Source organism: Capricornis sumatraensis, chromosome 11, assembly GCF_032405125.1.
Source record: "Capricornis sumatraensis isolate serow.1 chromosome 11, serow.2, whole genome shotgun sequence".
Taxonomy (NCBI): Eukaryota; Metazoa; Chordata; class Mammalia; order Artiodactyla; family Bovidae; genus Capricornis; species Capricornis sumatraensis.
Genome location: NC_091079.1, coordinates 42378411 through 42392133, shown reverse-complemented (window position 1 = coordinate 42392133; position 13723 = coordinate 42378411). Strand labels below are relative to the sequence as shown.

General features: G+C 42.7%; 1 protein-coding gene across 4 annotated transcripts in view; it reads right to left on the bottom strand.

Annotated features, from left to right (window-relative positions):
* The window catches only part of LYN (LYN proto-oncogene, Src family tyrosine kinase), a 109090-nt gene that overhangs the window by 50479 nt on the left and 44888 nt on the right, over nucleotides 1-13723 (bottom strand). The gene's annotated exons all lie outside the window — the stretch shown is intronic.

Genomic DNA, 13723 nt, shown 5'->3' with positions numbered 1-13723 from the left:
GAGACAGACGGAACCACCCTTCTAAATGCTAAACTCTTTATCTGTCTATTCAGTTATACTAGGATGTGTAGAGTGCCACCCAAAGCAAACTGGGAACTTAGATCTAAAGGCGACTTTAAAACTGAAATTGGATATGACTATTCCTCACAGCACAGCCTCATGGTCAAATTTATATATTAAAGACAAAACAAAATCTGTATGCACTCCACTACAAGGTTCGGGAGGGTGGTGTTCCCAAACCTAAAGGCACACAAGAATCGCCTAGGTTCACAGAGCAGATTCCCTGGACACAGTCCTGGAAGTTCTCCAGGGGCACGGTGGGGTGGGCACTCCAATGTGACTGTCATTCTCAGGCACTGCCAAAGGGGACCCCTGCCCAAAACATCATAGAACAAGGACAGTTTCACATGGGGAAGGCAGGTGATGGGAGTTAGGAACTCCTCCTAGAGGAGGAATGGGTCAAAGAAGCCTCAGAAGCTCGTCTTGTCCCCATTGCCCCAGCTCGGCCTGCCTTTGGTCCCACAGGCATCAGCGACCACCGCCTTGTTTATTTTCTCATTGGCTGACATAGGAAGCCTCTGAAGACGGTCACGCCTCTTGCTGAAACTAGCGAGCTGTAGTTCCCAAAATAAAGGGGAAGCAAGTACTTCTTTGACTCAAAACAGCACAGTATTTTTTTTTCTTTCATGTGCTAAAGTTTCTGAAATGGGATGGGTTTTCTAGTTGATCTGTAAATAACCAGGGGAGCTCTTTTTTGACCCATCCCACCTCCACTCCTACTCCTACCCTTCAAAAAAAAATGTGTTTTTAACTCATTTGTATTAAAATGGGGCTGCATGAAGGAGAGAAGTTGGTATTGGAAAAGGCCAACCCTAGTGGACACCAGTGGCTCCCTGAACTGTGAAAGGAGCAGCCCAGCGGGTCCCCAGGACACACACATCCCTCGTCTGTGCACCTCTCCCCAGGATGTTTCCCAGGAGCCCACTTGTCTCCATAGACCCTCCCAGACTCTAACACACTCCAGTTCTGTCTTTTTTCCAGATCTGGACCCAAATGTTGCCTCCTCAGATCTTCCAAAGCAGACAGGCCAGGCTCCCAGCCTGTTTCTTCTCTGTAATACCACTCCGAGCAGGTGCTCCACGAGGGTTCGTGGAAAGAAGGGATGCACCAAGTGCTCAGGCTGCTGCACTCTGGGCTTCCAGCGTGCTCATCCCAGCCCCTCCCGCTCAAGACAGACAAGGAAAGGGAAAGGGGACATCCCTGACCCAGTCGTTGTTGTTGTTTTATTGGAGATAGAGACATAGAGACCTGTAGAACTAACTACTAGTTCATAGGAAACAGAGGTTAAACGGTCAAAATAATCAGACAGGTCCATGATGTGTCAAAAGGTGAATGAGCTTTGAATGAATAGGTGAGTGGGGGAGGACACGTGGTGGGGATCATTGGAGATATCTGAATACATGTGGACTTGATCCCGGGGGATTACACTTTTCATTGATGTGATGATGGTACTGTGGTCATGCAGGGGAAGATCTACATCTGAGAGGATGCTCATGAGGCGGGTAGAGATGTGGGCTCGGGGTATCTGCCAGCTGTCAACATTTTCACCAAAATGAAAAAGAAAAAAGGGGGACAAGGGAGCAAGAGGAGAGGACAAATGTGGCAAAATAGCTTTAAAAAAAATTAGTGACTCTAGGTGAGGATTTTTTTTTTTCTGTAGATTTGACATTTTCAAAATAAAAAGTTGGATAAGGGAGAACATAGAAGGACAGTATAAACGACTTTATGCCAAAAAATTCCCAGGAAAATATTAGCTACCCCTGTAGTGTGTGCGTGTGCACACACATTTGTGTGTGAAGGCAGATGTGATTAGAAAGTCACTTTGTAGGTGTTAGTGATATGGCACAGATCGGGGAATTGGTGGTTTGGTCCTCTGAAGGGGTGATGGCAATCGTCTGAAGGCTGTGGCCATGGGAAGGGAAACAGAGAATGAAAATAAAAAGTGGGAGGATGTGTGAGGGGTTGTCTAATTTGCAGTATTATTTATTTATGCATATTTCATGATTTCCCTCTCCCCATCACATGGGCTTCCCTGGTGGCTCAGATGATAAAGAATCCGCCTGCAGTGCAGGAGACCTGGGTTCAATCCCTGGGTTGGGAAGCCCCCCTAGAGAAGGGAATGGCAACCCACTCCAGTATTCTTGCCTGGAAAATTCCAAGGAAAGAGGAGCTTGGTGAGCTACAGTTCATGGGGTCACAAAGAGTCAGATACCACCGAGTAACTCTCATTTTTCATCACACAGATAACTGAGACACCCATGTGCACACTGGAGACGAAAACCCTAACCCACTACCACTGAGCTTTGAGTTTGGGTCCCTGCAGTTCAAACATTCCAGCAAAAGAGCTCAGAGAGCATCCTGTTGCATCAGAGGATAAACACTGCCAGGTCTTCAATTCTTTTCACTGAGCCACGGTACCAGAAAAACACAAAACCCAGTGCACTCCCAACAAAAACTAAGAGCCCAGTTACACATTTGCAAGTGACAGGAGCTACGCTTTATAAGCATTTACACCTTAGTATTTATTTTTCAATTAAATATCTGTAATTTTCTGAGCATCTCATCTAATCCTTGAAGAAACCCCATGACCCAGGTATTATTAATCCCATTTTACAGAGGAGTAAATGGAGGAGGCATGCAAAGATTACATAGCTGGCCTCAAACCATCGCACAAGGGAACGGTGGACTCACATAGCTTTCACCTGAAGTACGTGCTTTTTTTTCCTTACCCTTTTGCCAAACAATGGCTATTTTGAAACATGTTTTATCTCATTATTAATGATGCTAAAGACACTGTTCTTTACAGCCTGCTTCTTTCTCAAAAAGGATTTGAAATGCTTTTACCAAAAAGTGAGTTTAACTAATTGGAAACAGAAAACTCTAGGCGAGGAAAAGAAGACAAGTCAAATGTGGATCCAGACTTCAGTAGGAGCTCTCCGGCAGGAGGAGCCAGGGCCAGCATCGCAGGGCGCTCTCCTGGGAGAAAGGAAGCCGACCTGGGTCCTCAGTGGACGGGCACGCCCCGGCATAAATTTCTAAAGTTTCATAGGATGGGCTTCACTTAAAGTGCTGTTGGCAATGTCTTCGATATTTCTTTTTTAACAGTAAATGAAAGCACATTTTACATGTGGACTCTGTTGTTGTTCAGTTGTTCAGTCATGTCTGACTCTTTGTGACCCCGTGGACTGCAGAACATCAGGCTGCGCTGTCCTTCCCCATCTCCCGGAGTTTGCTCAAACTCATATCCATTGAGTCAGTGATGCCATCCAACCATCTCATCCTCTGCTGACCCCTTTTCCTCCTGCTCTCAATCTTTCCCAGCAGATATGAATTAATCATGATAATACCTGAGGGCCTCACATGCAAATACACCCCTAGGATGTTGTTCATCATAGAAGCTCAAGTAGATGATCTAACCAGACACAGACAGCAGGTGACCCTCTGTCACAAAGGGACCTCCACCAACATATCCAGAAATCAGGATTGGGCGACTTTTCTGTACAGACGTTCACTGGGGCAAATATCCATTAGTGGTGCCTCATCCTCACTGAAGGGCCTTCGAATACCAAAATCTTTGTTTAAAAAAGAAAAACTGGAAGAAACTCTGGGATAAAAGGCTAATTATGACTCCTCGTTTATCATCAGGCTGCTCATGGTCAGACCAAATAATGTCCCACAGTTATCGACATGCTCAGCAAGGAAGCAGCTGTCCACCTGGAATTGCACTTCTGAAAGGCCGTTCTTTTCCCTCTCTCTCCAGCTTTTTTTTTTTTTTTTTTTAACAATCTTATTGATTTACTGGTTTTGCTGGGTCTTCGTTGCGGCATGTGGGCCTCTCTAGCTGCAGTGCTTGGGCTTAGTGGCCCTCTGTCAAGTGGGATCCTAGCTTCCCGACCAGGGCTCAAACCCCCGTTCTCTGCATTGGAGGGTAGGTTCTTTACCAGCGGATCACCAGGAAAGTCTCTCTCTCCAGCTTTACTGAGATATAATTGACATATACCACTGTATACGTTTAAGGTGTGCAATGCGATGCTTCGATATGCTTTCATATTGTGAAACGGTTACCTCAAAGCAGTTAACACATTCATCACTTCACATTTTTAGGGGTTTCTGTTGTTGTTTGTTTGTTTTTTATGGTGAAAACTTGTAGAGAATTTGTTCTTTAGCTATGCTTACACAGAGCAAAAGGATGTTCATACTGGTGTTATTTATATGACAGACACACAGACAATCTAGATGTCCATCAATAGGGGTTGTGTTGTTGTGTGTTAGTTGTTTAGTTATGTCTGCCTCTTTGTGACCCCATGGGCTGTAGCCTGCCAGGCTCCTCTGTCTATTTCGTTCTCCACGCAAGAATACTGGAGTGGGTTGCCATTCCCTGCTCTAGGGGATCTTCCCAACCCAGGAATTGAACCCAGGTTTCCTACATTGCAGGCAGATTCTTTACCATCTGATCCACCAGAGAAGCCTGATAGGGGAGAGTTCATTAAATTAAGCCAAACTAACATATTACATCACATGGATCACAGCCTTGTCTAACTCAATGAAACTAAGCCATGCCGTGTAGGGCCACCCAAGATGGATGGGTTATGGTGGAGAGTTCTGACAAAATGTGGTCCACTGGAGAAGGGAATGGCAAACCACTTCAGTATTCTTGCCTCGAGAACCCTATGAAAGCAGGAGGAGAGGGGGATGACAGAGGATGAGATAGTTGGATGGGATCACCAACTCAATGGACATGAGTTTGGGTAAACTCTGGGAGTTGGTGATGGACAGGGAGGCCTGGTGTACTGCGGTACATGGGGTCGCAAAGAGTCAGACACAACTGAGCAATTAAACTGAACTGAACTGAGCATATTATAAGAGTGAGGCGGGTTAAAAAGAGAGATTTGCATAACTTGGATGCTCTTGACCACCAATCATTATGAATTGAAAAAAAATTCATATATCCATCAATTTATGTAATCAATCAGCACACACACACATGTGCGTGCACGTGCACACATCCATATATAATTAATGTGCACAGAAAATAGTCTGAAAGGATCCCACCACCATGTTGCTTAGGTTCTGAAGTTCACTTGTAAGATGCAACAGCCCATAAAGAAATTTTCTCTTAAAAATGTCTAAGGAAGGGAGTTTCCTGGTGGCCTAGTGGTTAGGATTTGGTGCTGTCACTGTGGTCACTCGGGTTCCATCCCTGGCCCAGGAACTGAGATCCCACAAGCCCCACGGTACAGCCAAAATATATATAGTTTTAAAATTTCCTAAGGAAGACAACACAATTTGCACAATATTTTGGAGAAAAGAACTGTGAAGTCAGATTGCTAAACTCAAATCCTGCACCCCTTAATTATTAACTGTGTGATCTTGGCAAGCAACCTAACCTCTGGGCTTCAGTTTCCTTCTGAAAAAAATGGAGATCACTTCATCTAGCTCATCAGTTTGTTATGAGGGTGACATGCTTTAAATCAGTAATATTTGTAAAGTGCTTAGAAGTGTACTTAAGCAGCGCATAGTAAGAGCTATATACATCTCTGCTAAATAATACATAAATAAACGTAGCCCAAAGGCTAGGTTTCCCTCCATTACTGGGAGAGAGAGAATTCGTGATGAGAAGCATAAAGAAACCCCATTTCACCCCAAAGAGGGACCCGCAGCAGCACACTTCCCAAATCAGCTTCTGGCTGGCACATGCCCCACTTCAGTTCAGTTCAGTTCAGTCACTCAGTCGTGTCCAACTCTTTGCGACCCCATGAATCACAGCACGCCAGGCCTCCCTGTCCATCACCAACTCCCGGAGTTCACTCAGACTCACATCCACCGAGTCAGTGCTGCCATCCAGCCATCTCATCCTCTGTCGTCCCCTTCTTCTCCTGCCCCCAATCCCTCCCAGCATCAGAGTCTTTTCCAATGAGTTAACTCTTCTCATGAGGTGGCCAAAGTGCTGGAGTTTCACTTACACCTTCTAAATGGAGCTTTTCTCCCCTCTCCCTCCTCCCCTCTGTTAGGCAAGGTAACCTAGACGTCAGGTCACTCTGTTGTCTACTTTTTTTAAAAAAATTATATTTATTTAGTTTTGGCTGTGCTGAGTCTTTGTGGCTGCATGGGCTTTTCTCTAGTTGCTGGGAGCTGGGGCCAGTCTCCAGTTGCCATGCTCGGGCTTCTCACTGTGGTGGCTTCTCACTGCGGTGGCTTCTCTTGTTGTGGGCGCTCAGACTTCAGTAGTTGCAGCTTGAGGGCTCAGTAGTTGTGGCTCCTGGGCCCTAGAGCACAGGCTCAATAGTTGTGGTGCACGGGCTGAGTAGCTACGCAGCATGTGGGATCTGCCTTGATCAGCGATCAAATCCATGTCTCCTGCGTTGGCAGGTGAATCCTTTACCACTGAGCCACCAGGGAAGCCCTGCTGTCCACTTTAATAACATGATGATGTGAACATAAATGTGTGTATTCAGTTCAGTTCAGTCGCTCAGTCATGTCTGACTCTCTGCGACCCCATGGACTGCAGCACGCCAGGCTTCCCTGTCCATCACCAACTCCCAGAGCTTACTCAAACTCATGTCCATCGAGTCGGTGATGCCATCCAACCATCTCACCCTCTGTTGTCCCCTTCTCCTCCTGCCCCCAATCCCTCCCAACATCAGGGTCTTTTCCACCGAGTCAACTCTTTGCATGAGGTGGCCACAGTATTGGAGTTTCAGCTTCAGCATCAGTCCTTCCAAAAAAATCTCTGGGTTGATCTCCTTCAGAATGGACTGGTTGGATCTCCTTGCAGTCCAAGGGACTCTCAAGAGTCTTCTCCAACACCATAGTTCAAAAGCATCAATTCTTCAGTGCTCAGCTTTCTTTATAGTCCAACTCTCATATCCATATAAGACTACTGGAAAAACCATAGCTTTGACTAGATGGACCTTTGAGGGGAAGGAATTCTGCAATGAAAGAGGTTCCTGAGCTTGGATTTATATAATATACCATTCAGGTAATATTTTGTTTTTCACCATAAGTTTCACAAATTTAAAAGATATTCCATCATGTCCATTTCAGCCTGAAGTTCATATAAATTCACCTCTCGGCTATAGAAAGATTTTTAAATCACCAATTTCTCCTATTCTGAGAGCTAAAAGAAATAAAAACAGCAAACTGGATTGCTACTTCCCCTATAAAATCTGAACCCACATTTTAACAGCTATTTCACACATTTATGCTCAGAATCCTAGATCTTAAAATCAAAAAACAAAGCTACTAGAATTTAATCCCTGAGAACATAAATTTCTTTCCTTTATAAAGTGCTACCAAAGAAATTGGTTTTTTTTTTGCTTAGTTTTGTTTTTGTTATGACAGCATTTTCTTTTTATGATGACCGATGTATTTGCTTTCTTTAAAGACTGATGCCTTTATCCCAGCAGCCACATAGAAACTCAACAAAAACTTTTTTTTTTTTTCCCACTTCACTGCAACTTCCCAGACTGAATGTGCACATTTGCACTGCGCTTTCCCAGGAGCTAGTGAATAACGCACCCAGAGGTTCTGAAGTCCCCCTCCTGGCCCACCTTGGCCTGACATTGCGAAATGTAAGTGGTCATTCTGGAGTGACCAGAAGCATCTCTAGGGCAGGAGATAGATAGCATGGGAAATGAGAGGAAGATGAGGACTTGCTTGCTCTGTGACTGGCACAGTGCAGACCAGGAAGACACTACCAGAGATGGACCCATGCCTGGTGATCAAAGGTCCCTGAGCCCAATGGCCTTGGAGTTGCACTTCCAACCACCCAAGGCCTCTTGCCTGACCGTGCAAGGAGCTCACCTCCAGAAGAGCTGAGTGAGGGAGCCTCAGGAGAGAAAGGAAGCCCCAGGAACATAGGGATGGGTACCTACAATCCCAGACAAAAGTGGTCTTGAGCTTGCAAAGCAGGTTGAGCTTGGTACCAGGATCATTCACAGGGACTCATCCCCAGGACAATTCTTATCTGGGCCACTTGGTACTGGTTATGTAGCTTGAGAGATGTACCTTGCCTGCCCAAATAGAAACCTTTCAGATGCCCTTTGACTGTTTTCCTTTTTCCTTTACTTTCAAGAACGAGACTTTGGAGGCTTTTTTAGAGATGCAAAGCCTAGGGAGGAGTTGGGATCTTTTCTCCAAACTGCTTATAAGAGAGAAAGGGGTCAGAAAAGCCTCCTGGGTGTTCTGGGGAAGGAGGGGGACAGAAGAGGAGGGAGCATCAGAACTCAACTGCATGACCAGCACCATCAATTCCAACTTAAGTAGCTGTCTTTCTCTACTATAAAGCCCCCACTAAGGTCTAAATCACTTTAGACTGACATTACTTTTTGAACAAAGGTCCATTTAGTCACAGCTATGGTTTTTCCAGTAGTCATGTACAGATGTGAAAACTGGACCATAAAGAAGGCTGAGTGCCCAAGAATTGATGCTTTTGAACTGTGGTGCTGGAGAAGGCTCTTGAGAGTCCCTTGGACAGCAAGAAGATCCAACCAGTCAAAACAAAAGGAAATCAACCTTGAATACTCATTGGAAAGACTGACGCTGAAGCTCCAACACTTTGGCCACCTGATGTGAAGAGACGTCTCATAGGAAAAGACCCTGATGCTGGGAAAGATTTAGGACAGGAGGAGAAGGGGATAACAGAGGTTGAGATGGTTGGATGGCATCACCGACTCAATGGACATGAGTGTGCAAATTCTGGGAGAAAGAGAAGGACAGAGGAGCCTGGTGTGCTGCAGTCCATGAGTCGGACATGACTTAGTGACTAAACAACAATAGGCATTGCTTGAGGTGGGGGATGGCTTCTTTCTCCCCAAATAACACAAGAGAAACCTGCATCTATCTACATCTTGGAAGAGAGCAGAAGAAACAGGGACAACTCTTATCTTGAAGGTGCAGTCACAATGGAAAACAGACTGTTTAAAATGGAAATAATTTGACCCCTGTTGGTCAACTTAAGGTTGTTTTCCCACCTGCTGCTACTCAGAGTGCTGGAGAGAGAAGAGTTAGACAATGAGAAGATTTCTTTTCCCTCCTTTTTCCTTTTTTTTTTTTTTTTTTTGCATAGTTGAACTGCAGTGTGCAAAATCTGCAAGCCTGTTTCACAGAAGATGCATCAGTTTCCTGAATTAGAGAGTGGTGATGGTTTTACAACTCATGAGTATACTAAAAGTGTATCAATAAAAAATCAATTTAAAAAAGCACCTCCCCACCCCCGCCATACTGAAATGAGAGACTCCAGTGCATTACGGCTGATTCCCTCTTCATTAACTCTTCTTCAAGCCTTTGAAATAAAAATCTGACCTATTTTAATTTACTCACGTTTGCTGATGTCTTTATCCAGTTGGAAACCATTTCTTTATTTTGTGCTCTAAGACCCAGGTGCGGCTTCAGGAAGACCCGGGGATCAGGCAATGAACTATAACATCAATGTGTGGCATAAAAATGTGAACCTAACCTGACACAGAGATCTTTCGAAATAACAGTCAAATACGAAAGACAGCAAACTGACCATGTTTTTGGAACTTTAATAACCTGGTACAATTTTTATCACTACATTAATTAGAGTGAGTCCAGAAAAGAAATGCAAGACAGTTTCAGAGGTAGATGAAATTCAAACACTTGGAGGTTTGGTGTCCAGCACAGAGAAAGTGGAAGAGAAATCTAGCTCTTGCCTGGAAGAGAGTGGAGAAGTGACAAAGGTGTGGGGAAGTTAGGAATCTGGGAGTCTAGCTGGACAGTCCTGTATATGGACAAGACTAAGCCGGTCTCAGGATTCTAGTCTTCTCACCATGAAATGAAATCGGTGGGTGTGGTGGGAGAGAGTATGTGATACTCTTCACCTTGACAGCAGGTAACAAGGGCCTTTAAAACATATCCACTTCTCAACACAACGCCCATACCTCTCCCAATAAGAGATTTCTAAGAAAATAACTGGGTAGTTACACAAAGCTCTGAGAAAGGGATTTTTACTGTGAGACTGTTTGTATTATAATACCATCCAATCAGAAATAGGCTTGTTTAATGTGTAAGAAACCTAATGTCCATCAACAGACAAATGGATAAAGAACATGTGGTACACATGGGCATATATATATATACACACACCATATATATGCAAGTGGAATATTATACATATAGAATAGAATATTACTCAACCATAGACAGCATGAGACAATGTCATTTACAGCAAAACAAATGTACCTCGAGATGATCATACTCAGTGAAGTAAGCTAGGCAGAAACAGACAAATATCACACATCACTTATATGCGTAATCTGAAAAAAGGACACAAATGAACTTATTTACAAAACAGGAAAAGAGAAATAGAAAACACACTTTATGGTTAACAAAGAAGAATGGTGATAGACAAATTAGGAGTTTGGGAGTAACATATATACACTACCGTATATAAAATAGATAATCAACTGGATCTGCTGTATAGCATAGGGAACTATACTCAGGATTTTGAAATAACTTATAATGAAAGAGAATGTAAATGTAGACTATATGTCACTGTCATTTAGCTGCTAAGTTGTGTCTGACTCTTTGTGACCTCATGGACTGCAGCCCACCAGGCTCCTCAGTCCACGGGATTTCCCAGGCAAGAATACTGGAGTGGGTTGCAGTTTCCATCTCCAGCGGATCTTCCTGACCCAGGGAGAGAACCTGTGTCTTCTGCATTGGCAGGTGGATTCTTTGCCACTAAGCCACCAGGGAAGCCCATATATATATGTGTGTGTGTGTACGTGTATGTAAAACTATATATAACTGAATTGCTTTGCTGTACACCTGAAACTAACATAACATAGTAAATTAACTATACTTCAATTTAAAAAAAAGAAAAACAGATTTGTTTGCCAGATAATAGGTCAATGGTTAAATAAATGGAGACTAGCTCTTGAAATTCATTTCACACAAAACCAATTCTCTGAAGATTTTCACCTTACAAGATGACAAATTCACCAAGTTTTGTATCTTTTAACTCTTTGTGTAGTGTATATAATTTCATATTTGATGTGATGTTTTAACAGCTAAAGTTTACTGCTGGTTTGTGTTAGTATTCAATAGCTTAAGGGTAAAATAATTATTATCCAATGTAATTGTTTTAAAAGCTTTTGAAGATTTCTATGATGCTTTTTTAAAGGAATGTTCTATTTTTAGAAACTAAGACTTGTTGAGTCTTCTTGGAACTATATTAGTCTTGTGCTTGCATGCTCAGCCATTCAATCATCTCTGACTCTGCAACCCCATGGACTGTAGCCTATCAGGCTCCTCTGTTCATGCGATTTTCCAGCCAAGAATACTGGAATGGGCTACCATATTAGCCTTGATTAATAGTAATTGGTAGACAAATTATTAAGAATAATTATGAGATAACTGGAAAAAATTTGATCATTTATTGAATATTTGATGATAAGGAATTATCACTTTTATGTTTAATAATGGTCTTAAATTTATGTTGAAAATGTGATTCTTTATCTTTTAGAGATTAAAATTGAAATATTTATGGATGTAATTTTGGAAACAGTAATTAGCTTCAGTGTAATAGGAGATATACTGGAGAAGGGAATGGCAACCCACTCCAGTATTCGTGCCTGGAGAATCCCGTGGACAGAGGAGTCTGGCGGGCTACAGTCCATGGGGTCGCAAAGAGTCGGACACGACTGAGCAACTAACACACAATGGGAGATACGGATTTTCCTACAGTTTCCTACTTCATTTCTTAACTTTTAGGACAAGTTAACTTTTAAAAATTCTTTCAGACATGACTGAGCAACTAACACACAACAGGGGATGTGATTTTTCTGTAGTTTCCTACTTCATTTCTTAACTTTTATAAGTGTAAGTGTTAGTCACTCAGTTGTGCCCAACTCTTTGCAACCCCATGGACTGCAGCCCACCAGGCTCCTCTGTCCATGAGATTTCCCAGGCAAGGATACTGGAGTGGGTTGCCATTTCCTTCTCCAGGGGCTGTTCCCAACCCAGGGATCGAACCCGGGTCTCCTGCACTGCAGGCAGATTCTTTACCGACTGAGCTACAAGGGAAGCCCTTGAAAGTGAAAGTGAAAATGAAGTCACTCAGGCGTGTCCAACTCTTTTCGACCCCATGGACTGTACCCTACCAGGCTTCTCTGTCCATGGGATTCTCCAGGCAAGAATACTGGAGTGGGTTGCCATTTCCTACTCCAGGGGATCTTCCTGACCCAGGGATCAAACCCGGGTCTCCCGCATTGGAGGCAGATGCTTTAACCTCTGAGCCACCAGGGAAGCCCTTAGAACAAGTTAATTAAAAAAAAATTCTTTTGAACATAGTGGCATGTTTTTTGCTATGTCTGAGGCTCAAATCTTCTGCCTCTTTCTACAAATTCCTCTATACATCCTCACTTCCTTTCCATATCTCACGATTCTTCTATCCTTTCATGTCAACTGATTTTACAAACAGTAGACAGATCAACACAGCCTTACTTATCCTTAGAATCCAGAGATTTATCATGCCATATGTGTTGGGAATGTTTTTTAAAAAATATTCATTCATTTATTTGGCTGCACCAGGTCTTAGTTCTGGTATGCGGGATCTTTAGCTGTGACATGTGGCATCTAGTTCCCAGCCAGGGATCAAACCTGGGCCCCCTGCATTGGGAATGAGGAGTCTTAGCCACTGGACCACCAGGGCAGTCCCTGTGTTGAGAATGTTTGATCACTTCCAATTACTTTCTGATCCTTCTAAATTTAAATTTAAACTTAAAATTCTAAGTTTTTAATTTCACAACTCTCAGAGTTGATATGCCATTTGAAGAACTAGCAGGAGAACATTAAAATGCTTAAAGATTCTTTAAAAATAGAAAGAATATTCAAATAGTTCAAAGAAGCATGTCTTCTGGTAAACTGGAACATTTGATAACTTCATCAAACTGGCCTTCAGGCAACTGAGTTTTATAAAATTGGTCTAGAACATGATACCTCAACAAAAAAGAATACTAGTAGTCATTAAAACATTGTACATTATATCTGTTGACATAAAAGATATTCATAATATATTTAAGTTAAAAAGCAACACATATAGCCAGATGCTATTTTTTTTGTGAGGAGAAATGATATAAACAGGTAGGAGAAGTATCTAGGAAGAAATATCCTAAAATATCACAATGCTCATCTACAGGTGATGAGTTTTGCAGGTATTTTGGGGTTTGCCTTTTTCTTCTTATCATATATGTATATATATTTACATGTATGTGTACATATGTGCTAAGTTGCTTCAATCGTGTCTGACTCTTTGTGACCCCATGGACTGTAGCCCACCAGGTTCCTCTGTCCATGGGGATTCTCTAGGCAATAATACTGGAGTGGATTGCCATGCCCTCCTCCAGGGGATTTTCAAGACCCAGGGATGGAACCTGTGTCTCTTATGTCTCCTACACTGGCAGGCGGGTTCTTTTCCACTAGCACCACCTGGGAAGCCCTACATGTGTGTGTATACATATATAGGGCATATATATAATTTCCTATTCATATATATATATGCATACACAGACATATCAGAGTTTGAAGAACCTTAGGTCATGTATTTAATTACCCTTAATCTAAAATTTTAAAAGATATTTTTATTTTGTGTAAATTATACATACATATACAATGTCTCTATTATATATAAGTATATATA